General features: G+C 48.0%; 1 protein-coding gene and 1 long non-coding RNA gene across 2 annotated transcripts in view; both read right to left on the bottom strand.

Moving 5' to 3' along the window:
* CACNA1C (calcium voltage-gated channel subunit alpha1 C) overlaps positions 1-23,625 on the bottom strand; it is a 645,253-nt gene that overhangs the window by 557,612 nt on the left and 64,016 nt on the right. The gene's annotated exons all lie outside the window — the stretch shown is intronic.
* On the bottom strand, positions 1,785-6,210 carry LOC118025811. The gene is made up of 2 exons (XR_004683391.1): positions 2,569-6,210; positions 1,785-2,100 (listed from the first exon to the last, which is right to left on the bottom strand). It is a non-coding gene; the product is annotated as an uncharacterized LOC118025811 (long non-coding RNA).

Below are 23,625 nucleotides of genomic sequence, written 5' to 3'. Positions count from 1 at the left end.
ACTTACTCGATGCAGGGTCGCCACCAACCTTCAATTTGTAAAAAACACAGGATCTGAGAAGCACAATAAAACGAAAACAAAACAAAAAAACCCAAGTGGCCTCCCGTCCCTGAAGGACAAGTACTGTACCATTCCACTTCCGAGGCACCTGGAGTAGTCGAGTTCAGAGACAGAAAGCAGAGTGACGGCTGCCAGGGCCCAGGGGGAGGGAGGAATGGGAAGCTCGTGTTTATTAGTTAGAGAGCCGCAATTCGGAAAGATGAGGAAGTTCTGGAGATGGATGGCGGTGACGGTTGTACTTAATGCCACTGCGTCACTGATGCACTTTCAACTGGTTAAAGTGGTCAATTTTATGTTACATTTGTTTTACCACAATAAAGAAGAAAGTCACCTCCATCCTGAGAAGAAGAATGAATTATGTAAGTGGAGTGCTTCTGTAAAATGAGGGCTGCCATTAATCTCCAGGAGAAGAGCCAGCTCGTCAAGCAAGTTATGATGGGCTCTTTCAGGACGAACAGACACGGGAAAGGAGGAAAGGGGAACCGACCACTCCCCTGCCTCAGTGGACAGCGACATTTATGATTCAATTCAGAGCAGAAATGAGGCCACCTCCTAGCACTTCCTTCTGCCAATCCGTACCACGGCGACCACGATGGGCGGCTGGACGGCCCACGCTGGGTGTTTTGGGAAAGTCTGCCGGTTGCCAGAGGCACAGGAACCTTGTGCTAGCTGCTCGGCCATCCCAAGGGCGCATGATCCACAGCGGCTCCTCACCATGACTGCATTCATGCAGGGAGGAAGGGGAAAGGGGAAAGGGCAGGCACACCTTTCCCTTTAAGTGCAACACCTGGACACTGCACACATCACTTCTGCTGACACCCCTTTAGCTAGAGCTCAGTCACACAACCTCACTAGCCAGAGAGATGCAGCAAACTGCCATTCGTCATGCCACGCAGTCATGGCCCCAGCTAAAAAGTCCATTACTACGAAAGATGGAGAGGACGGATCCTGAGTGACAAGGACTCGTTTCTCTCATTCGTGGCATCTGTGACCTGTTTTGCATGAATGACCTCTGCCATAATGTGCGTACCATAAAGTGGTCCACCATGATGGGACTAACTAGGGAACGGCACTCTGACGTTGCCCTCAAGCCAACTGACCGTCACCATGATTCACAATGACAGACTGAGTTCCAAACTTCTCACATGAGTCAAGACCCCAGAAACGAGAGGGTTTAAAATCTGCCCTGGTATGCTGACTATAAGTGATCCATTGGTTGCCACATCACTGCGTGGTTCAGATCCCCCCAAGACATGCTATCTCCCTTGGGCAGCACAGGTTCAAGACACAGCATCAGGTAATAAGCTATCAAAATGGGCCTCTACCCAATCTTTGGCTCATCCACCCACATATGAGCAATGGATTCCTGAGGGTCCACTGGCCTATGTATTTGGGATGGAGGAAAACAAGGTTAATGTGTCTGCCAGAGTGGCCCGGGTGTCATCCTTACTTTTCTGTAGCACTTTCATAATGACAGAGGTCAAGACAAGGTATAAATCTCCCTTCTTCATCAATATAAAACCACTCCTGCAAAGCTGGCTCTGTGCCCTGCTTCACGACTCATTCTATGACAAGTGCTTGTTCTCTGGGTGGGATGTACCCAGCCTCCTGGCCAGATCTCTTGGCCTGGTTACTGAAAGGGATATGATAGGGACAGAGTCCAAAGCCAGTGAGTCTTTTATACAGAGTTGCTCCTGAAAAGGGAAAGACTATTTTTGGTTCTGCTACTCCAAACCTATGCAAATATGTGATGAATGATGACCACGGCTTTAAGTCTACAAAAATGGCTCCTCAGTCAGACACCCAGCCCTGCCATCCCAAACGCATTTTCTAGCCAGTGGTGTATACGGAGAACACGGTCCATGGTACAAATGACTTCCATTTTATTTAGACCTGAGCAAAATAACTTAACTTCAGTTTCCTTATTTTGTAAAGTCAGGGAATTCAGTGAGATAATCTTCAGGTTTTCTTTTGGCTCCAATGATCCACATCACAGTTGAATTCAGTTGTGCCCACAGAATCCCATACCACTGGTAGAGTCTGTTGTGAATAAAGCACACGAGTTCAGTGGAACCCCATGAATTCTGGGACTTACTCACCCCTTCCCTTAACTGCCAAAGACAGACCAACAGTGAACTCAGACAGAAGAGCCAATGCAAAAGAAAATATGCAGGACACTAAGACACGAACTGCCCCAGGCCCTTGGCACCTGCCAGAAATAACATTTACCACTGTGGTTCCCATGTCATCTTCCCGGAGGCTTACTCAAAGTGCTTTGAAAGTATGGCTATTAGATTAAAAATAATAGGAGAGATAAAGATAGTTCTCCTTTAGAAGGAGAGAAGCAGGAAAAAACTGAAAACTCAACCTTGTGGGTTAAATTTTGAGTCTTTGTCATTGTCTTTAAAATACCAGTATAAATAAGTATTCACTGCATGCCAGCCCACACATTTTTCAGCAAACACCCTTTCCCATCGGAACTCAGAGAGGGAATAAAATTAGCCTTACCTATTTCAAAGCCACCTAGCTTTTTAGAGGAGAGGGAAAGCATAGCTGTCATCAATGTTGCTTTGTAGCCTAGAAGTCCTGTTTGGAAATTCAGAGGGCAGGATATCATGATGTGAACAGACTTCTTCCTCTTTCGTGGGTATTCCTGATTCCAAGTCTGTGAGAATCATCCTGGAATGCCCTCTGTGTTGTCTTCCCTCTACTCTGTACCCCAGGAAGTGGTGGGGGGTTGGGGGTGAGGGACACTCTTATTCCTCTAAAATTCTGTTGATCAGTCAGTTAACGAACACATGCCTTCTTCCACGCAGTGGTTCCTCTAGAGACCAAGGCCAGCAAGACCTGTCCTCTTTTGCCACTCATTCTTACATTTCAGGCAGACTCTGACTTATTTCAGTCTGCAAGCTGCAGGCCAGCCAACCCTGTGACGGTATGCCAGCTTCTGCTGGAAAGCCCCGAAAGGCTGCTACCCTTGCTGCCCAGATTCTACCACCATGTCATGGCTCTCTGTTACCCATTTGCCTTGCTAGATCTCTGACTTCTACTATATGGTCTCTGTGCCGGATACTCCATCTCCAACTGTCACTACCTGGATCCTTATCTTTGCTTTCTGCCAACGGTACGGTCTTGACTCATAAAGCCAGTCTGGTTCCTTAAACTCTGCCTGCTATCCATATTCCTAAGCCACTATACCAACATTCCCCTTCAGCCTGTGCCCCAGGCTCAGACTCCTCACTTCCCCAGCAGCCCTGCCTGGAGTTTGCCCCAGCCTGGACCCTCAAATGCCCTCTGAGAGTTGGGCTTCCTTATTCGTGCATTGGTTCTCCTAAGTCTGGGTCCCACCTGCTGTCCTCAGTTGCCACAAACTTCTCCCTCTGCATTTCAGGCCACTGTCGCTTACTCAAGGGCAGCTCTGATCCAAGAAACTTTCAGTATGGTAGACAGTTAATAAATAATCAGGAAAATTAAGATACTGTTGAAAACCAGAAAAGACAGTAGCCTGCTCTACTACTATAAGAATTCCTACAGCTGAGATCTTCCTAGATTCCTGCTTTGCAAAACACCTTCAATAGAGATAATTCTTGCAATCAAAATATTAAGTGGGTCCCGGGTTTTTTAAGTGAATCCAGGAGAAGGAAGGAACGATGACATTTCCCATGATATTTTTCCAGGCCTGTCTCTCTTTCTTTTGGCTTTGAGCCTAGAATGGATGCATGCTCAGCTTGATTCTTTACACCGGCCTGGCATGAATCCGAACATGTCATTTATCCAAGCATTTCCAAAGGGTCACAAGAACAAAGCACAAAAATCCCAAAACGGGTCAGAGCCGCCCTTTCTTCTTCAGGCTCAGACATTCAAATGCCCTTTGTGAGTTCTCAGGTAAGGCAAACTCATCAGCTTCCAAGTTAATTCCACATAAGCCCCAGTGTCATTTTGCAAGATTTCCTCTGCTGCTCAGTGACCCCCAAGACCACATCTTCCCAAATGAAAGACACCATGTCCCTGATGACCCTAGGAAAAAATCAAGTCTTAACATGTGGAATCTCCACTGCAAAGGCCACAAAACAAATTTCAGGGTTGACCTAGATGGGATGCAAAGTGATGACTCCCACAGACACCTGCTAGCTTGCCGGTAGGATGGTTTCTAGCAGGGCACAGGGCTAAGGAAGCACAAGTCCCAGCCCAGGGACTTGCTCACTCCGGTGGTCTCAAACACCAGACCCTTCTTTCCCCTCCTCAGGCCCCTTTGACAGCATATCTGGGGTAGACATGGTTGCAAACATTGAGTACACTGGGAAGAACAGCATTTAGAGTCACGCAGAATGTAGGTCACATCCTAGCTCCCCCATTTCTTACCTTGCCTCCCAACCTGTTTCCTTGCTTGCAAATGAGACCTGAAAACTAGCTAGAGTTGCAGAGTTGTTATTAAGATTAAAGTTCCAGGCACATGATACATGCTCTATAATTGTAATCACAGTCATCATCATCAGTACGATTAAAGGTAAATGGCAGCTAAATGGAGGCTGTGACCCAGAGCCCCTGGACCGTAACACATTCTCGAAAACCAAGAGCCCTGGCCTGGCCATAGAGAGAGTTTGTTTAAATACACAAGCATGAACAGCAGAGGTTAATACGTGGAATCTTAGAGCAGAAGCTGGAAGACAAGCTCAGGTGCCTCCTTGCCCATAAGTGGGATAATATCTCCATGGCAGGTCTTTTCAAGGCAATATTTTAATATGAAAGGCAGAGAGAATGTTTCCAAAGAGAACTGTCAGGCAGAAGGGAGTTTATCTCACAAGAGATTTATCAGAGATTTCTGTGGTTGTGTGGATGATTGGTTTGCTGCCGACTGATAGATTTGGGCTTTTTCCCTCCTCTTTCTCTATGGCGAAGTCCCTTCAGAGATTTCTTTATGACTTTATAATGCTAACTCCTTGAACAATTTTTGAAAGATCTGACGGGTTCTATATAAGTATACATGTGTACGTATATACATGTGCACATACAAACAATCGTTTTTTCAGGAGTCCTGGAAGTTGCATAGACCCCCCTCCCCAGCGGCCTGCTAACTACAACAGGAGTCCGGGTGAGGTGTCGCTGCCCAATGGACCCCGTGCGGCTGACAGTGGTAATCTGAGGATTGTGATCAAGAATGTGGAAACCCAAGTATTAAAGGGTGAATTTTTCAAAATGATTCACCTGGGATGAAACCTGCTGTCTATTTAATTACCAAAAGAAGTCTCCAAAGAGGTTCGGGAAAGTAGAACAAAGTCTCCTTTACCTTCATAATTCACATTTCCTCTCCTTCCCATCTGGCCACAGTATGCTCATTACTCCCTTTTGCGTGTTATTGTCCTAAGACGTCTGCTCTCTCTCCATTCTCTCTTCAGCTCCTATTCAGGTTCTTAATTCAGAGCCTCGTTGGATTTTCTCTCTCCGCACCAGCTCCCTTTCTTCCTTTTATGTCAATAATTGAGTTAATGAAAATTACCTTAACACTTGTCATAAAGAGGCAACAAGTCCCTGGAAAGGACTTAATAACATAATTTCGGTGAAGCCCCAATACCAGCGAAGCCAAGTGTGTGCTCTGCCCATATTTAGCGTTTCACTCCCCAAGGCTGCCTGAGGAAGTTGTCAATAAACCTCCCATTGTATGAACATGGTCCCAAATCGAGCTGTCTGGAAAGAAGCCTGGCCCTTCTAAAACAGCAGAATTTACCTCCATCTTCAACCCCTGCAGTACACTGTTTCTAGCTTTCCTTCTCTCTGGTTGACCCCATTTCTTGAAATTTAAAGCTTCGATTCCTTTGAAGCTTCTGAAACACTAGATAAGTGAATCTCAACATTTTGGGGGTTGCTGCCCCATATCAGTGATTTGTTTTAATTTCCCTTGATGCCATGCCTCATCCTTAAAGCCCTGGATTTTATAGATATAAAGATAGGGATAAGAACTGAGCAAGGGACAGAGACATGCTTACAGTGAAATGAATTTACTTTGATCATTTGAGGGACTGAAGCGTTCTTACGGGGGTTTGTCTGTCCTCGCTCTCTCTCTCTCATTTGCTCACAACTGAATGGATTCAGGCTGCCCTTTTCCCTCTCTGTTCCTGGCCTCCCTCCCCCTCCTTGAGTGTTCTTTTTTTTTTTTTTTTTTAAGATTTCATTTATTTTTTGACAGAGAGAGAGACAGCGAGAGAGGGAACACAAGCAGGGGGTGGGAGAAGGAGAAGCAGGCTTCCCGCTGAGCAGGGAGCCCGATGCGGGGCTCAATCCCAGGACCCTGGGATCATGACCCGACCTGAAGGCAGATGCTCAACGACTGAGCCACCCAGGTGCCCCCCTACTTGAGTGTTCTTAACCTCAGACATTTATCTTGAATGACTCAGGGCCTGAAAAGTCACAGGCAAATCACACAAAACCCCTTCCACAGAGAAGAGAGGAAATGGTGCAGAGGGCTACATGAGTTGGGTTTTATGATGCTCTCCCCTTCCGGCAGGTGAACAAAATCAGGTATTGAGAGCAGAAAGCAATCTCTTCAAGCTCAATGGGAAAACAGATCATTAAATACTATCAAATAAGCAGAAACATGGAATGTCCTTCCAGATGGCTCTGCTTTTGTCTAAATCCTGCCCTTCCTTTAAGGTCAGGAGCCACTGCTGCTCAGTCGCCTTTCCCAATGACCTCAAACCTGGGGCTGCCCTCTCCTCTGGCCTCCTGCCGCACTTGGCATTTCCTTCACTGGGGCCCCATATTTTTTTTAATGCGAGCATCCTGACTCGCCAACCAAACTGCATGTCCCCTACTACGTACTGCTACTCAACAAATACTGACTCTATTAACAATGTAAGAAGGGGATTCTGACTCTGATGCTAATTAGACAGCCAAGTCGAGCTCCACCTCCCCAGTGAAGCCTTTCCTGAGTACGACTAGAATTTTGGAGCAAGACCCGGAGAGATCCTCAAGCCCTCTCTGCCTTTTCTTAACAACTATTCCATGATTTTCTAATTGGTTCTCGTCACCCAAGTCTGAGCCTCAGCTCCCCCAGGGCGGGAATCCGACTCCAGCCGTTGCTTGCAACTGCCCTACCCCTGCAATCCAAAACACGCCTACGGTACCCAGCACAGGGACAGGGCAGAATGGTGACGATAATGCCCTCTCTCTTTTGTCACCACCCCTGGTGTGGAATTAGTAGGCACTCAATAATAAAAATAACAATATTTTCCATTTGAATAACGCTGCACAATTTTCAAAGAGCTTTTAGAAACATTATCTCTAATGAGGTAATGCTCCTCACAGAAAGCCTGTGAGTTAAGTAGGTATAATTAGCACTAAGCAACAGATGGAAACTGAGGCTCAGAAAGGTTAAGTGACTTGCCCAAGGGCAGACAGCCAGGCTAGCATTCTAGACCAGGTCAGTCAGCATTTCCCTCTCTGTTGCAGGGTCCCTCCAGACACTCAAAATGCTAGGCTCCAGCCAACGATCAGAATTCAGGCAAGAAAGACCATCGCCAGGAAAATCCACATCTTCCACCAAACCCCACACTTGGCAACACTTGACATTTACCATAATAGAGATTAATTTAGTGTTTCCCCACAACATTTTCTATAATTGACTGTCCCTTGGACAGGCGTGGTACATAGTAAGCAAGTTTATAAATGGTAGCTGAATGAGTGAAGGATGAAGAAATAAATCAACAAGCAAAACAAATGAATAAACCTACAAGTGCATTGTCACTGTAAATATAACCAAGAGTAGATTTCAAATCTAGAAAATCTACAAGTTTAAGAAAAGCTGATTTCAATTTATAGAATTACAAATGTCTGAGATAAAACAGCTCCAACTTAAGCACAGGCCCACGGAGTAAACAAAGAGTTTTATTATTTAGTTCCAAAAGGCCAAATCTAAGAATACTACATTGGAGAAAAGGAAAAGAAAAAAAAAATTATTCAGGCAGGAAACCCTCCTGAGTCCAAAAGGGTGAAATGACAGGTTGTTTTTTTTTTTTAAGATTTTTATTTATTTATTTGAGAGAGTGAGAGCACACAGGAGTGGTGTGTGGAGGGGAGAGGCAGAGGGAGAAGCAGACTCTCCACTGAGCAGGGAGACTAATGTGGGACTCGAACCCAGGATCTTCAGATCATGACCTGAGCCAAAGGCAGACGCTTAACAACTGAACCACCCAGGTGCCCCACTTTTTTTTTTTAACAGAAAATCCACAAGCTTTACTAGAAATGGCTGGCTACAGGGAGAAAAAAATGACTTTGGCAACCCAGAATTTCAAATCGTCCTGATATGTAAGAAATGACAGCAGGTGGCACTGAGAGGGTCAGACATCTTCCCACAATTAATACAACCCTCCAATGCAGAAACTCTTTTTGCATGCGAATTAAGTTTCCTGTTGAATAATCTCATAGTGCTGCCCTCCAGTCTCTGATGTGGCTCTGTTGCTTCTTCCTGGGGTATGTTTTCTTTCTTTCTGGAATCTGCTCCTTGTACCTTAGGACACCTTAAGACTTTGTACCTCAGGTGGACTTCAGTCCAAGTAGTCACAATCTAGTCCCCGACAGAGACTGAGATTTCCCCTTCACTCTTCATCCCTTCAACGCCACAAGTCACAAGTTCTATGACCCAGGGGCCACTCTAACAGAATGAAAATTCCACAATTCCAAAATTCCACTGTAAAACATTGTTTCAAGTACAACTTAAGAGAAACGTCATCTTTACAAGACAGCCGTCCCTTCCATGCAATCAAGTGACCATTAACTTAGGTTTTGTTTTTTCCATAGCTTAAGCAAATATTAATTTAAAGCAAACAGAGTCACACCCAAACATAAACATAAATATTTTAGAGGCCAGTTATAATTAAATATTGAATTAGATGCTGGGTAGGTCCTGTCTCCCTTAGATAGTATGATGTCCCATGAGGGCAGGAACTTTGTGTCTCAGTGATTGCTATGTCTTATATACAGTAGGTGCTCAGTGTTTATTAGTTGATGAATGAATGCAGATCACCCCAAAAATGTTCTTAGACTGAACCCTGAGAACTCCGTGTTTATATGTAAAAATTGTACCTGTTGCATGGAATTGTATCTTTTATTTTTCTTACCTGGGACTCCTCCGCTGCTACCACTGGTCTAGCCAAGTCCTCCACAGCCATCCAGGTGTCACTCAAGCCCCACTTCCAGTGAGACCCTTTCTACCACTCTGGTTCACACTACTCATATCCTTTTGGGCCTTCTACTAATCATATTAGAATATCAGAATCGTATGAGGATCTTCCAGATTAGCCCTTAATGGTTCCGTATGTCTTAGTTCTGCATTCTCAAGGCTTCTGTAGGAACGCTCATGCCTCTTGCATGTCCACACAGTGCTGACCTCAAACAACAGCTGTTTGGATGAACCAGCTCACTTGCCTACCATGCCTGTTTTCTCTAAACACTGCTAATACCAGTGATTTTAAATTTATAGTCAAATGTCTTTAGGCAACTTTAAAGTAAACTAAAGACACAGTTAACAGCATACAGATAGCATGTCCCACTGGGTGTTGGGGTGGACGTGAGGAGGATAATCAGAGCAAAACTTATAACAAGTGTCACCTCTAGCATAAGCCTGTAGCATAAAAACTTAGGACAAGTATCACCCTCCCACAATCCAACAAGAGCCAGGAAATCCCATATTAAGAGTCAACAAAGTCTTTTAAAGTTCCCCTCCAATATATAATTTGAGATGGAGCAAGGGGGAATACCAAGTCTTTATTGATTTGCCCTCTTTGTGATTAATCCCTAAAAATTATTTTTGTGTACTGATCGTGCCTGGTTTCCTCTCTTTGGAATGCAGACTTTGGCACTGCCGATGGCTTGTATTTTGTTGGGGTTCATGGAAGGAATTCATATGACATTAGACTGCAAGGGACTTTAGAGATCATCTCACACTCCACCTTACAGATGAGGCTCAGCCAGCGGAGGCCACTTGCCAAAGCTGCAGGGGAGAGTCCAAGAACATGGACTCCGGGTTCTTACTGTCCAGGTGCAATCACCCAGGCAAGTCATCCATTTTTCCAGCCTGTTTGCTTCTCTGTCACAGGGGATAACAGTACCTCCACCTCCTATGGCTGCTGGAGGGCTGACTGATGTGATGCACGTAAGCCCAGAGCTGGGGCATCCGAGGTGCTCGTGAACACCAGATGTCACTTCCGGGGGCACGCAGCCAGGTGGTGGCTGTGCCAGGACCAGACCGGGTACCACCCAGCTCAGGGCTCTCTCCCCTGTACCTGAGTCTCGTGGCAGCCTGGCAGCACTCCCCAAATAATGGAAAGGAGCGGATGCCCCTCTAACATTATGCCTCCAAAGACTGGGACAGGCTTCTAGTCAAGTTCATCTCATGTGGACTAGGTTATTAGTACTCACACAAGGCTGACTTCTGCCCTGGGGCTGCCACCAAAAGAAAAGGCTGCCCTCACCCTCCTCGCGGAGGGATGGAATCTACAGATAGAAACCGAACTGTCCGGAGCACTGTCTCCACACTGCCCTTCTCCGACAGCAAAAGGCCGCAAAGCCAGATGCCCCAGGGATGCTCCAAATCGCCTCCAGCCACCATGGGGCAAAGGAGTTTGTACACTTCCCTACGGGATGGTCAGAAGGGTTCCCCTGGTGAATCAGGATGTAGAGAAGCTGCCAGGTTACTGAAGGCTGGATCACTGAGGCCACAGTGTGCAGAATGGTCAGGAAAACTGCCTCCATGTCCCTGATGCATTCTGACAGGAGCTGTTGACATGTTTCTGTGACTCCCGCCTTCCCTTCTCTTGCTAAGATTACACAGGCTCACTGGCAACATACACATCCCTCTTGGAAAGCCGAAGGCAATGCAGAAACCCTTCCCTATCTCTGTTGACCTCCTAACACACTTCTGGATGCTTCCTGCTCCTTTGCAGGCCTTTGCAAGCGAACAGGACCTGCCAAGCCCACACTTAGAACAAACCCCTCAGCATGGCCTAGGTGATGCAGCTCCCTCCCGTCTCTCTGATTCATCTGGCGCCCCTCCCCACCTGCCTCCCTGGGCTCCAGATCATACCTGTGAGTCCTTGACCTGCACCGGGTCCATCTGCAGGCTCCGCCCACAGGCCTGCAGCGCCCCTTCCATCCATCACCCCTCGCAGCTCAGGCACCCCTCCTCATAGAGACATTCCCTACCCATCACCCACCCCATCACTCTCTGCCTCCAGAGCCTCTTCTACTCTCTTCTCCACGGTACTGATAATGCTGTGAAATTATCTTGTTTATTAAGTTGCCTTGTTTTTTTTTACTGACTGGCACCACAGAACATAAGCTCCTAGAGGACAAAGACCTTGTCTGTCTGTACCTTTTTGTATTTCTAGCACCTAGCTGGTACACAGCAGACACTCAAGACACATTCATTGAATGGATGTGCGAATGACTGTACTGATACCCAGTCAAATGGTCTAGCAACCAGGCAAAGACCCCAGATGTGCAAAAGGACGGCCATCTAAACTTAATCCTCTCCTGAATGATGAAAAGTGAACGAGCAGAGGTCAGAGAGGCAAAGACACTTGCCAAAGGTCACCCAGCTAGCGAGGAGCAGAGGAAGGTCTGGAGTACCAGTTTGGTGTTGTTTCAGTCCCACTCCACCTCTCCAGCACCCCCTTCCCCAAGCAAATGCTCTCATTCACATATTCACTCAGTTATTTATACAGCAAATACTCATTGAGTGCATTCTATGTCTCAAGAGTGGTCCTTGGAGTAAAGTCCAAATCAAGAGTGCTGGGAGCCCCTCGTCTACAATCCCAAAGACATTTCTGGTGGCCGTGAACGCATCCACTTGCTGGGGCTTTCTGGGATCATTCCACAAATCATCCATCTTCCATGACTGGTCCCAGAGTGACCTGGGGCCTGTCCCTGTCCCAGGACAGAGATTCTCCATCTACAGAACGGGTTTTCTGCCAGAAACACAATGACACACCACCATAAAAGCAGAGAGGGAGGGACACCACTTGGAAGGGTGTGGAACAAGCTGACTGAGTTGCCGTGTGTCTACCACGAGCTTCTTCCCCTGTTTGGATTGAACCTGACAAAGATAAGTTGCTGTTCAGGGCTGCCAAACCTGCTTCACATGGCGTGAGTACCCAGAAGAGAAGCAGGGCCAGCCCAGGCCTTCCCTGGTCATAGTGCATAAGGAACTAAAGGGGAAGCCAGAGCTCCTCCCTGTGGCCCCATGGGAGGCCTCCTCCTTCCCACTCCCTGGAACCAGGAGGTGCGAAGGAGGCATCAGGTCTGGGCCTGCAGTAACCTGCAGGGCTGCCCTACCCATGGGCCTCCAATTCTGACCACATCTTCCCTTCCCTGGGGGCACACATCTGAGACCAGTAGGCCCAGGAGGCAAGAGAGGGAGCGGAGGAGCAGGTCTTGAGGTGTAGGACTGAGCTAAGATCTCAGACCCTTGAGGTAGAAGGGACCTCCTCTGCCACCCAAGCTGCCATCTGTCAGACAGACAGCACCCACACCCACACCGAGGTACACCTTTCCCTGCGAAGCAATGCCTTTAACAGACTAGCCAGGTACTCAGCAGATACACATAAAGCTCCTATGGTATTCAGGCACCATGCTAGGACCATACAGACATGATCCCTGCTCATACACAGCCTACTGTGAGTGAGTGTTGTGGGCTGAATTGTGTCCCCTGGTACCTGTGAACATGACTCTATTTGGAAATAGTCTTTGCAGACAGAATCAAGTTAAGACAAGGTTACACTGGATTGGTGGGGGACCCTAATCCAATGACTGGTGCCCTTCTAAAAGGAGGGAAATCTGGACATAGAGAGACAGATACCCAGAGGAGAAGGCCAGGGGAAGGTGGAGACGGAGACTGAGATGTCTAGAAGCCAACAAACAGCAAGCATTAGGAGCGATACCAGGAGCTAGGACGGAGGCACACTACAGAGTCTCCCTCCGAGTGCCCGGAGGGAGCCCACGCTGCTGACACCCTGATTAAGGGCTTCTGGCCTCCTGAACTGTGTGAGAGAAAAAAAAATTGTTTTAAGCCACCAAATTTGTGGTAAGTCGTTACAGCAGCCCTACACACTGAACACCGTGAGATCCACATACAAATACACAGGAGAGCAACAGTGCTTAGATAAGAGACACTGTCATCCCCATTCATCTGCAGGGATGGGTCCCAAGACCCCCAGTGGGTGCCTGAAAGCACGGCTGGCACCAAACCCTACATGTACTATGTTTTACCTAGACGTACAGACATCCCCATGATCAAGTTTAATTTACAAACGAGGCACATAAGAGATTAACAACAATAACTAATAATAAAATGGAACAATTATAACAATATACCATAATAAGTTATGGGAGTGTGCTCTCTCTCCCTCAAAGTGATGACCTGAGATGATAAAATGCCTGCTGGTGACATGCAGGGAGGTGGATGATGCAGGCATTGCCACACAGCGCGAGGCGACTACTGCTCTTCGGACGCTACATCAGGAGGATCACCTGATTCTGACCTCAGTTGACCGCAGGAAACTGAAACCGCGGAAAGCGAGACCACGCACAAGGGGGGCTACCGTATCTAGAAAATGCTATGGAATCACGAAAAGGGAGAGGAAGCTTCCCGCAAGAAGTGACTTCTAATCTGAGCCTGAGGGTACATAATAGTCAACCAGAGGAACAAATACATAAAGTTGCTTTCCAGGGGTCAGGGAAGGCTTCCGGGGAGCGGTATCTGGGCTGAGACACCCAAGACCAGTTGCATTTAGCCAGGCAAAGTGAAGGAAGCAGTGTTTCCAGAAACAACAGTGTGAGCAGAAGCCCCTCAGTGAAGGGGCAGAGACCTGTGCAAGCCCAGCGATGCTGGGGTGTGGCATGGGGAAAAAAAGTGAGGGTTTTCTATTGCCGCATGAGAAATGACCACAAACTTAGTGGCTTGAAACAAAACCCATTTGCTAGCTCACAGTGCTGTAGGTTGGACACGGAGGGGCCAGGCTGTCTGCTCAAGATGAAATCGGGGTGGTGAATGATAGGGGAGTCCTCGCTCAAGCTCCATCATGTTGTTGGCAGAGTTCTGTTCTTTGCTGGCCATCGGCCCAGGTCGCTCTCATGCTCAGATCCTTGCAACAGGGCCCCTCCTTCTTGAAAACCAGCAACAGAGAATATCTCACACATCGAATCCCCCTGTACTTTGAATTTTTGCACCAAGAAGGACCCCATCATTTTTGAGGGGTCACCTGACCAGATCAGACCTCCGTCCTTCCATTTTTCACCCTTTTCTCAAAGCCACTGTGTGGGATAGCATGTCCCATCACAGGCGTGCTATCCTGTCCTCTTCACAAGACAGCCCCACAATGGTGCAAGGGTGCGGGGCCCTGGGGGTCATCTCAGAATTCTGCCACCAAGTAGGCTAGCAAGGTGGGCCAGTGGCATCCTACAGACCAAGACTGTGCATGTCCCTGTGCTTTTCCCTCTGGAACCTTCTGCCTGTATTCCTTCCCTGCCCCTGTCCAACTGCCACAATTCAAACTCAACTGCATATTGAACCGTGAACATAGCCCAGCTCTCAAGCATACTATCCGACCCCTGCTGCCTGCCTCCCCCCACACATCCATCTGCAAGCACGGGCTGCTCCCAGGTCTGTGCTCTCCAAACCCGGCCACGAGTCCCACAGTCCTGCGCTCCAGTCTCTAGAAGACCTGACTCAGCTCACAAGGTCCCCTTCTGGATCCTTCCTTACTCTCAGTGTCTGACCCTGGTCCTGACGACTCGAAGGTGCCAGAGAGAGAGCCCTTCCCAGGGCACGTTGCCATGTGTCCTAGAGCACAGAGAGAGAAACTCCCATGTTTTCGCGTCTCGTCTGCTCCGTACTTGAGGAAGGCTTTACCAGCTGCAGGATAGTGCTGAGGAACTACTCGTCCCCTATGCTCAGCTGTGCCCAAGTTAAACGAGCCCCCAAGGAACAAACAAGACGAGCACTGCATGAGCTCCCCAGCAAGGGGCTCCCTGTGCATGGGCATGACGGGTTCCAGGCCCAGTCAAGGATCGGACGGCTGTCCCCTCGCCTGGCTTTCCCAGGCTCCAGCAGCCCAGCTGCACTCTCAGCAGCAAGCAGGTTATGGCCACACTGCTCACCATCCATCTTGGAAAGGTCAGGAACTAAATTTGGAACTTGGCTTTTAGTTCTTTTGCATCTCTAAGTTATCTCGAGAGGAGGCTAAAGGAAAAGGTTCACATGCCAGGAAAAAAAAGGAGTACATATATCAGAGACCGAATATATCTGTCTTGTTTTAATAACCGTTACTGTGATAACGCAGCGACGTCTATATGGCGCTTTGCATTTTCCGGAGCATTTATGTGCATCCTCTCACTGGAGCCCTGCTATGACTGTGTGAGGTATGACCTATTACCTTTTCCACCACCAAGAAATCTAAAGGCTAGGGAAATAAAGTGACAAGGCCGTACCACTAGGTGTTGGCCGAACTGGAGCTAGAACCCAGGACGCTGACTGCAAGCCTGGGGCTCTCTCACGGCCATCACACTACCCACGGTCTAGGCCACGGGGCCCTGAGTGCTCGGGTGTATCCCATGAAGCCACCCACCATGAAAGGCATGCGGCTCACACCTGGCGCTGGGTGCTCTTGAGATCCCCCACACCTGACTCTGCTGGCCGGGATCCGAGGAAGGCCCCTCCTTCAAATATGGGGTCTCTCTGGCTCTCAGGAACTGCTTCAAGTCACTCCGTCACCAAGAAGGCTCATTTGGGCTTTTAAGCTTGTCTCAGGAAGTCCCCCCACTCCAACCAGAGGTTCTCCTCTATTTAGGAGGCCTGAAGGCCTATTTGATTAAGGACGTCAGCTCATGTGAGTCACAGGTCCTTGAAAGAATGTGGGTCTCAAAGCCAAGTCTTCTGCTCAGGCAGCAGCGGATACAAATGAGCGCCCCCCTCCCACACACTCACCAAAGGGCACCGACTAGGGGCTGTGAGCCATGCCCTGAAGACTCACAGACACGACACAGCCTCTGAGGGGCTTATTCCCTACATCCACCATCCCTAAACAGACCATCACCTATGTCACAGGCATGCTAGTTGAGGCCCCGGTAATTAAAGGACCATATTCTAGACAAAATCCCCCTCCCTATACACCTTAGGAAAGCCACAGAGCACAGCACAGCAGTTAAGGGCGTGGACTGAGGCGCCGCACTCCTGGGGCAAGTCAGTTCATTTCTCTGTGCCTCACTTCCCTGATCTTGAAAATGAGATGGTTAGAACAACAAGAGTGGTCTCATGGAGTTCCTGAGAGGACTAAGTGAGTTAACACTGGAACGTACCTCGAGCAGCGGCGGCACTGTGGGTGTGGGCCACGTGAGTGTGGATGGTGCTGTTGTCACCCCTGCTTGTTGAAAGGCACTAATCCAACAACTTCGATCATACAGAAATCAGTAAGAACAAAGGGAACAAAGAGGAAAAAAGGCTTCTGAGAAGCCAAAATCAACTTTCTAAAATCCACACATTAAAGCTAATGTACCTTATTCATAAACAAGCCTCCTCAATCAGAATCTATTTACTCTTACTTTGCACATAGCCATGGTGGCTTTGGTGATCTAGTGTCTATGCTCCCAGGAGAGGGTGAACAGCAAATTAAAAGGGCCAGTCCTGGAGGGGGAGACACCCCAACAGCGATGGTGTATGAAAATGATGCCCAAAGACCCTCTCAGTCACGGTGTTTGGGGGCCATCTGCCCTTTCCTTCACTCTCTCCATGGCTTTATGGAATTACAGGAGTTTATATATTGAAAATTTCCAATGGTTGTGCTGTCCCAGAAAAAGCATGGAGTATGCTGGGAATTCTTTTTTTAAAGATTCAGGGATCTATATTTTACATTCTAGACTTTCTTCAAATATACTTATATTCAAAGGCACTTGGTACATGAAAGGGGTTCCATTAGCCAGAGTGTGAATACATATGGAACACTTTCCCCCCAAAATGAACGCAGATGGATAAAAATGAAACAAGAGGCGTCACCATACTTAGACTTCAAAGCAACATCTCCTCTCACCCCATCCGCTGGCAAATGCAGAGCGGACAATGCCTTCTCCTCTGAAATATTTAGTGAGGAAACAATGAGTCAAATAATTGCCCCAGGCACCCGAGGGTTTAGGACGATTACAGGAAGCACAACTCGATCGGGGAGCTTGCCAGCCCCTGGGAAATGCCACGTCCCTGAGGCGGCCTCCCGGGGCTTTGCTGGCCTCCCCTACCATGCTGGCCTTGCAGGATGGCCTAGCCTGCTCCCAGCTTGGTCCCTTCCCCTGCGGGTTTTCTCCTGTGTGTGGTGTCAAACCACTGTGTTCCTTGAGCACAGCATTCACCATGGGTGTGTTCCAAGGAAGACTATTCTTCAAGTTGTCTTGTGGCGGGAAAGTCTGGGGAGGTCCTGGGAGCCCGGGGGCACCTTAACCCACAGGGAGGCCACTGTAGCATGAGGCTAAGAACACACCACTGGGGGTAACTGCAGTACCTTCACTTTGCTATGTTTCCCAGTGCAAATTACTTCAATTCTCTGAGCTTTGGTGTCCTCATCTGTTAAATGGGATAATGACAGTATCCATCTCATAGGGTTATTATGATGCTTAGATGCATTAATATACTCAAAGCACTAAATAAATAGTGAGTGTTATTAACGTGTTAAAGACTCCAAGGAGTCTTACGATAAATTAACTTTGGTTGCCGCAGGCTTACCAAATTTATTTCCCAACAGAACCAAGTTTGTTGGTTTTTTTAAATACCTGTTAATACCGCTGCAGAGGGTTTAATCTTTGAAACATTTTCCATCTCCTTCTATGCTCACGGCAACCCTACACATTCCAGAGAACGGAGCAAAGAGCCCAAGCGATGGTCCCGTGCAGTCCTGAGTTCAAATGACTACCCTGCCACTCACTCACCAAGTCACTTTACTTCTCTGAGACACTATGTCCTCACCTGAAATAAAAGGATACACCCTGGCAGGGGCCATTCATTCACTCCTCAAATATTTATCAAGAGCCTGACATGCGCCAGTTACAGCTCAAGGCCCTGGGGATAGAGCAGCAAACAAAACGGATGAATTCCCCACCCTCAAGGAAAGAAGTAAATAGATATTGTAATTTATTGCTGTGGGGACTAGGAAGAGTGTTTGCAAAGCACTGGCACCTGCTGGTCACTGAATAAAGGCAATTATTATGACAAAGCAGGTTTGGTTACTCCCACCAGCCAGCAGAGACACAAACAGGAAGGTTAAGTGACCGGCCTAAGGCCACACCACTCGGGTCTCTCTTCCCAGGTCGGCGCCTGCTCCAGAATAGCTTTTCAGACATACCTACACCCAGGTCCCACTCAGACCAGATCAACCAGAACCTCAGAGGGGTGACCTCGCTCAGGTGAAACAGGGCGTCCTGCTAACTCTCTCGTCTATAAATACTGTACAAAAGTTTACCTTAATCCAGCATCTTATTTTTTAAAGGTGCATATTAATAGCATAAGAAGTATATGTTGGTTGAACATGGAGAAATGTTAAAAATAACAGGAGCAAACATTTAATATAAAAGAATCACTGCTCCCAGGTATCCTCAAACATCCTCAAACATACTTCACACAAGAAGTATTTAATGATGATCACCTATATGCTTTATTCTGTAGTATGTATGTGCTTTCTATAAAAATTGCTACTTTAAATAAATAAATACAGACAGACAGACAGACAGACAGACTCGGCACCACTGCCTCCCCCCAGCCCCGCTCCCCTTCTCACGACACAGCACAGAGAAGATTCGCACACGATGCAGTAGCTATGTGGTTCGTTACCTGTGATTAGCTATGAGTGTATTTTATAACCCTAGTATTTCTGCCGAGTGTGTGCATCTGGTGCATTAGGATGACACATATGAGGGAGCACTAATAAGTCACGTTTTGTTAGTGCATGAAAGCCCACAAAGACTTCTCACTCCTAGACAAGCCTGATGATAAAAGAAATCACAGCTCACTGCAGGGAGATAAGGAGACCCCAAACTGGCATTTTTATTCACCTCTCACACAGAAGCTCTGACGTGGGTCTCTTCGCACCTGGTGGGCAGGCCTTGGACTCATCTCAGAACCTGTAGTGGCCTAAACGCAGGACCCTGTGGGGTGTCTTCAGCCCCACCTGCCTAGGGAGAGGGGAACCTCAACTTTACAGTACTCAGGCACACCTTGGCTCCCTGAGCTGTGACTGGGAAGGGACGGACACAGGCTCATTCCAGGCACAAAACACCTGTGGGGGTGGGGGATGGAGTCACCCACAGGCCACCCAGGGCTGTCCCTTCAGGGCTCATCTCTCCCCATGAATGCATCTCTGCTTTGCTCCCCGTGCAGTCAGACGATGAGGGTGAGGCACGTGCGGACACATGTCAATCTTGCCACATTAGAGTTGCTAGAAACAGGGCCTTTTGGTGTCCTCTCTTACCCTTCCGAAGTAAAAGCTAGCCTGAGTGCCACTAATCCTGACCTGCCCCAAGGAACCAGATGGAGGGGATGGCTTTCAGCCTCTGGCTCTAAAGGACAACACGCATTTGTTGCGGCAGGCATTGTTCTAAGCCTTTCTCGTACGTTAGTTAACTCGTTTAATCCTCATGGCCGGCCTAGGATGCCAACTCGCATCACTGCCCCAACTTTACAGCAGGAAAAGGGAAAATCTGACATCCCAACCTTCTTCCTAATGTAACTCAAGAGCTTCCAGCAAACCCATCCCCCTGAGTTCTCCCCAGTCCTTGATGGAGATGCAAGCAAGCCCAGCCCCAAAACAACTCCTTTTCTGGCCTCTCTGCCTCTGCCGAGAGCCTGGTTCTTGCTTCAGAAAGTACACAGCGCCGTTCTTTGCACAAGGTGAAATGCCAAACATATTCTCCTAATATTTCAACCCAAGCCAAGTCTTTGTGGATTTCCGAGTTTGGGAGACCTGGGAGTTTTCCACACACAATGAGTTCGCCCTGCTCCCAGAGGTCGTTCGACGGACACCCTGCGTACGATGTACCTCCTGGGTACCGGCTACCCCTGGGACAGGCTTACAGCTGCTATAGTATAAATGACGTGCTGCGGAGCAGGTGGCACTGCCAGTAACAAAACTGTGAATAATACAGAGAAATGTGTCGTGGGCCAGTTCGCTCTCATTATGCTTCACTAACATGAGGAAAAGATAACAAAGGTGATGGATTTGGGTGCAAAAGTATATGTTCGGTGGAGCATAAAACAGACTTTTCTTTAAATAATGAGAGAAAGATTCCCCCCCACCCCGAAAAAATTCTATACCAGAATACTTTTCATCTCTCGGAAGGAGGAGAAAGCAAAGTGCTAGAAAAATAAATGGGGGTTATATTAAGGAGGCAGGAGAAAGGAGAGGGGGACGGAGAATGTATGGAAGCTGACAAATTTGCAAGGGAAGGCACATTTGTAGGAGCAGGCGCAGATGTGAGTTTGCCAGTGTGTGAGAAAAGAAGACTCTCTGCTAATTCTGTGACAGCATGAGTGCGCTTGGTTCAACAGTCTGTTCTGAGCCCACCAGAGTGGGAAACCTCTCGGCAGCCGGCGGGGCCCAGAGAGAGCTGTGGGTAGGCAGTGGCAGACTGGGGAGGGCGAGCTGAAGGAGGGTCCACGCTACGGTGACGAGCTCAGAGTCACTGTCCTCAGAGAGCAGTCCCCGGTCCCCTGCATCCGTCACCGGGAGAGCCCGCTGACAGTGAGACTCCAGGGGCCCCCTCCAGACACGGAATCGGGGGCTCCGGGGGCAGGGCCTGGGAGTCTGCATTCTAACCAGCTCTCCATAGGAGACTTACCCACCGAGGTCTGACAACCAGTGCTGTCGCCATTGTCCCTCCTCTGCTGTTTGTGAGAGCAGGCCTCTGAATTAGCACTTCCTTATTTAAAAGATGGGACCGTGCCATGAAAGTAATGGGAGAATTCTCGAGCTTTTATTTAGGGGTACCTAAGTGATTGGGGGGGACCATGTTGTGGCATGACACTGACGCTCAACAAACAGTGGTTACATGTCTACTATCTCAGGGCCTCGGTGAGACTAGAGATATGTCCCTCCCCATGGCACTCTTCTAAGAGCCTTCAACATCTTGTCTCATTAATCCTCACAGCAACTTACGAGGTAGATATTCCCATTTTATAGACAAAGAAGCAAAGGCACAGAACGCTCACACAAATGACTCTGGATATAGAAAGGAAGCTAACTGTGATAGACTGCCAACAGAGAGGCTGTATCTGAATCTGTTTGAATGAGCACGATGAGGGGAAGAAGGTGTTCAAGATGACTCTGTACAACATCAAGGTCGGCAGAACCAGCGACCGGGCTAAAGGCAAAGGTCAGAAGCAAGGTTCCTGTGTGGTTTCTTTTGCTTTATTTTTTGGAGACCGGTTGTGTGAAGAGAGAGAAGTTGAGTCCTATGTGGGCTTGTCTGTTTGAGGTGTCTGCAAGACATCCGGGAACATATCACTGTCGGCCAGGACTGCACTGGGTGCTTCCTGATCACGGCCAGCCCTCCTCTGCCCCAGAACCCCAGGAGGGAGCGTGACTTCCATCCACCAGGCCAGAGATCGGAGCTTCAGGAAGACGAAACAACTCCACAGGACCATCCAGATTAAGATACAAAGTGGTAAGGCCAAGGCATGAACCCACATCAGCCCAACTCAAAATTTAGCTCTATACAAAAAGCCAGTAGTTCCCAAACCTGACTGATCCTTAGCCCCCCAACTCCAGCCCATGAGGAATTTTTCAAATGCATATTCGCAGGCCATGCCCCAAAACTACTAAATCTGAATCAGATCTACCAACGCATTGGCATCTTTCCATTGAAGCTATCCAAGTGGTTGTAACAATCAAGCCGGTCTCAGGAGTCACTGCACTGGTCCACAGGCCTCTCTAATGTAGGAAATACTAGTCCAGGCCTTAGGAAAGAGCTCAGAGCTGGGCACATAAATCTAGGAACAACTTACCTAGAAAGGGAACATGAAATTGTGGAAGCAGTTGAGCTCACCAAGGGGAGACCACAAAAAGAAAAAATAAGAGGCCCAGGACAGCAACCTGGTCAAAGTTCCCAGAGAAGCAAGAAGAAACTAGAAGAAGCAGGAAAAAAATGGTAAGAGATAGGAGGGGACTTAATAGTAACTCTGTCCCAAAGCCAAGGGGCAAAAGAGTTCTGCAGAGGGGCATCTAACAATGTAAAATGCTGCAGGGAGAAGGGGGGAGAAGAGGGCCTGAATCACAACACTCATATTGGTTACATCCAGGGAGCAGAATGATAGCCTGGCCTATAAGCCAATGTGGGTTTGGTTTGGTTGGTTGTTTCAGGGGTTTTCTAATACCCCTTGGCCACCATGCCCCCTCCCATTAGGTCAGTGGCCTTCACTGTCCCAGGGAAGGTATGACACGGTGGAAGGCAGAGAACAGGAGTCACACCATGGCTTCAGAGTTCAAGGAATGTAAGCCAGGGCACTGAGGACAGTCTGGACGACCACAGGAGGGCCACCTTGCCCCAAACAAATATCCCAAGATGGTGAACCTGGGAGCATCAGCCAGGAAACAAAAATGAGTGAGACCCTGGGGTATGTCCTTGAAAGGGGGCCCGTGTAATCTTCACCATGTCCCCATTCCCATAGCCCCAGCATGGCCAGGAGAGGTCCAGAGCTGCAGATCAAGAGACCCCATGCTGGGAACAAGAGACCACATGCCTGCATGGATCAAAGACCAAGGCCCTTCCAGGAGGGACAAGGCCACTTCAACAGTGTGGATCAACCACACCAAGAGCAGCATGTCCCCTTGGCTCCATAATGCAGTGGTCCTTAGCTACAACTCCAGGGAAGGGGCTGAGAGCCCTGAACTTACAGAGGTGAGGTTTATGGCATCGGCCAACAGGAGTCACAAATCAGATAGGATGTTCAGTGATAGGAAAGCAAAAACAAGCTGCATTTCTTTCCCTCCTGAGTTTGCCAACTGAGATCCGTATCTTTTACTTTCTAGAGATGGGGACAGAACACAGAGAGCACGGAGCTGAAGAGAGAGCAAAAACAAACTGGCAGAAGTGGCAAATGCAGACTCTTCCTGAAAAAACATTTCAAACTTAAAATTTAAAAATTACATATTATTAAAGGAAGTTCAGGGATAGAGCAGAATTAGGGAAGAGTGTACCTATGTACCTGTGTCCGTGTGTATGTCCGTGTATGCATGTCTATGCGTGCACGTATGTTTCTGTGTATCTGTGTGTGTATGTCTCTGTGTGTCTATGTGTCTATGTCTGTGTGTGTGTGTACATGTCTCTGTGTGCGTCTGTCTGTGTACATTTCTATGTGAGTATCTGCATGTGTGTGTCTGTGGGTGTATATGTCTGTGTGTCTGTGTCTGTATATGTCTGTGTGTCTGTGTCTGTATGTGTCTGTGTGTCTGTGTGTGTATATGTCTGTGTGTCTGTGTGTGTATATGTCTGTGTGTCTGTGGGTGTATATGTCTGTGTGTCTGTGGGTGTATATGTCTGTGT

The sequence above is a fragment of the Mirounga leonina genome, unplaced genomic scaffold (genome assembly GCF_011800145.1).
Source record: "Mirounga leonina isolate KUSES-001 unplaced genomic scaffold, KU_Mleo_1.0 Mir_201, whole genome shotgun sequence".
Classification (NCBI taxonomy): Eukaryota; Metazoa; Chordata; class Mammalia; order Carnivora; family Phocidae; genus Mirounga; species Mirounga leonina.
The sequence above is the reverse complement of the archived record's forward strand: the minus strand, read 5'-3'. Positions and strand labels throughout refer to the sequence as shown.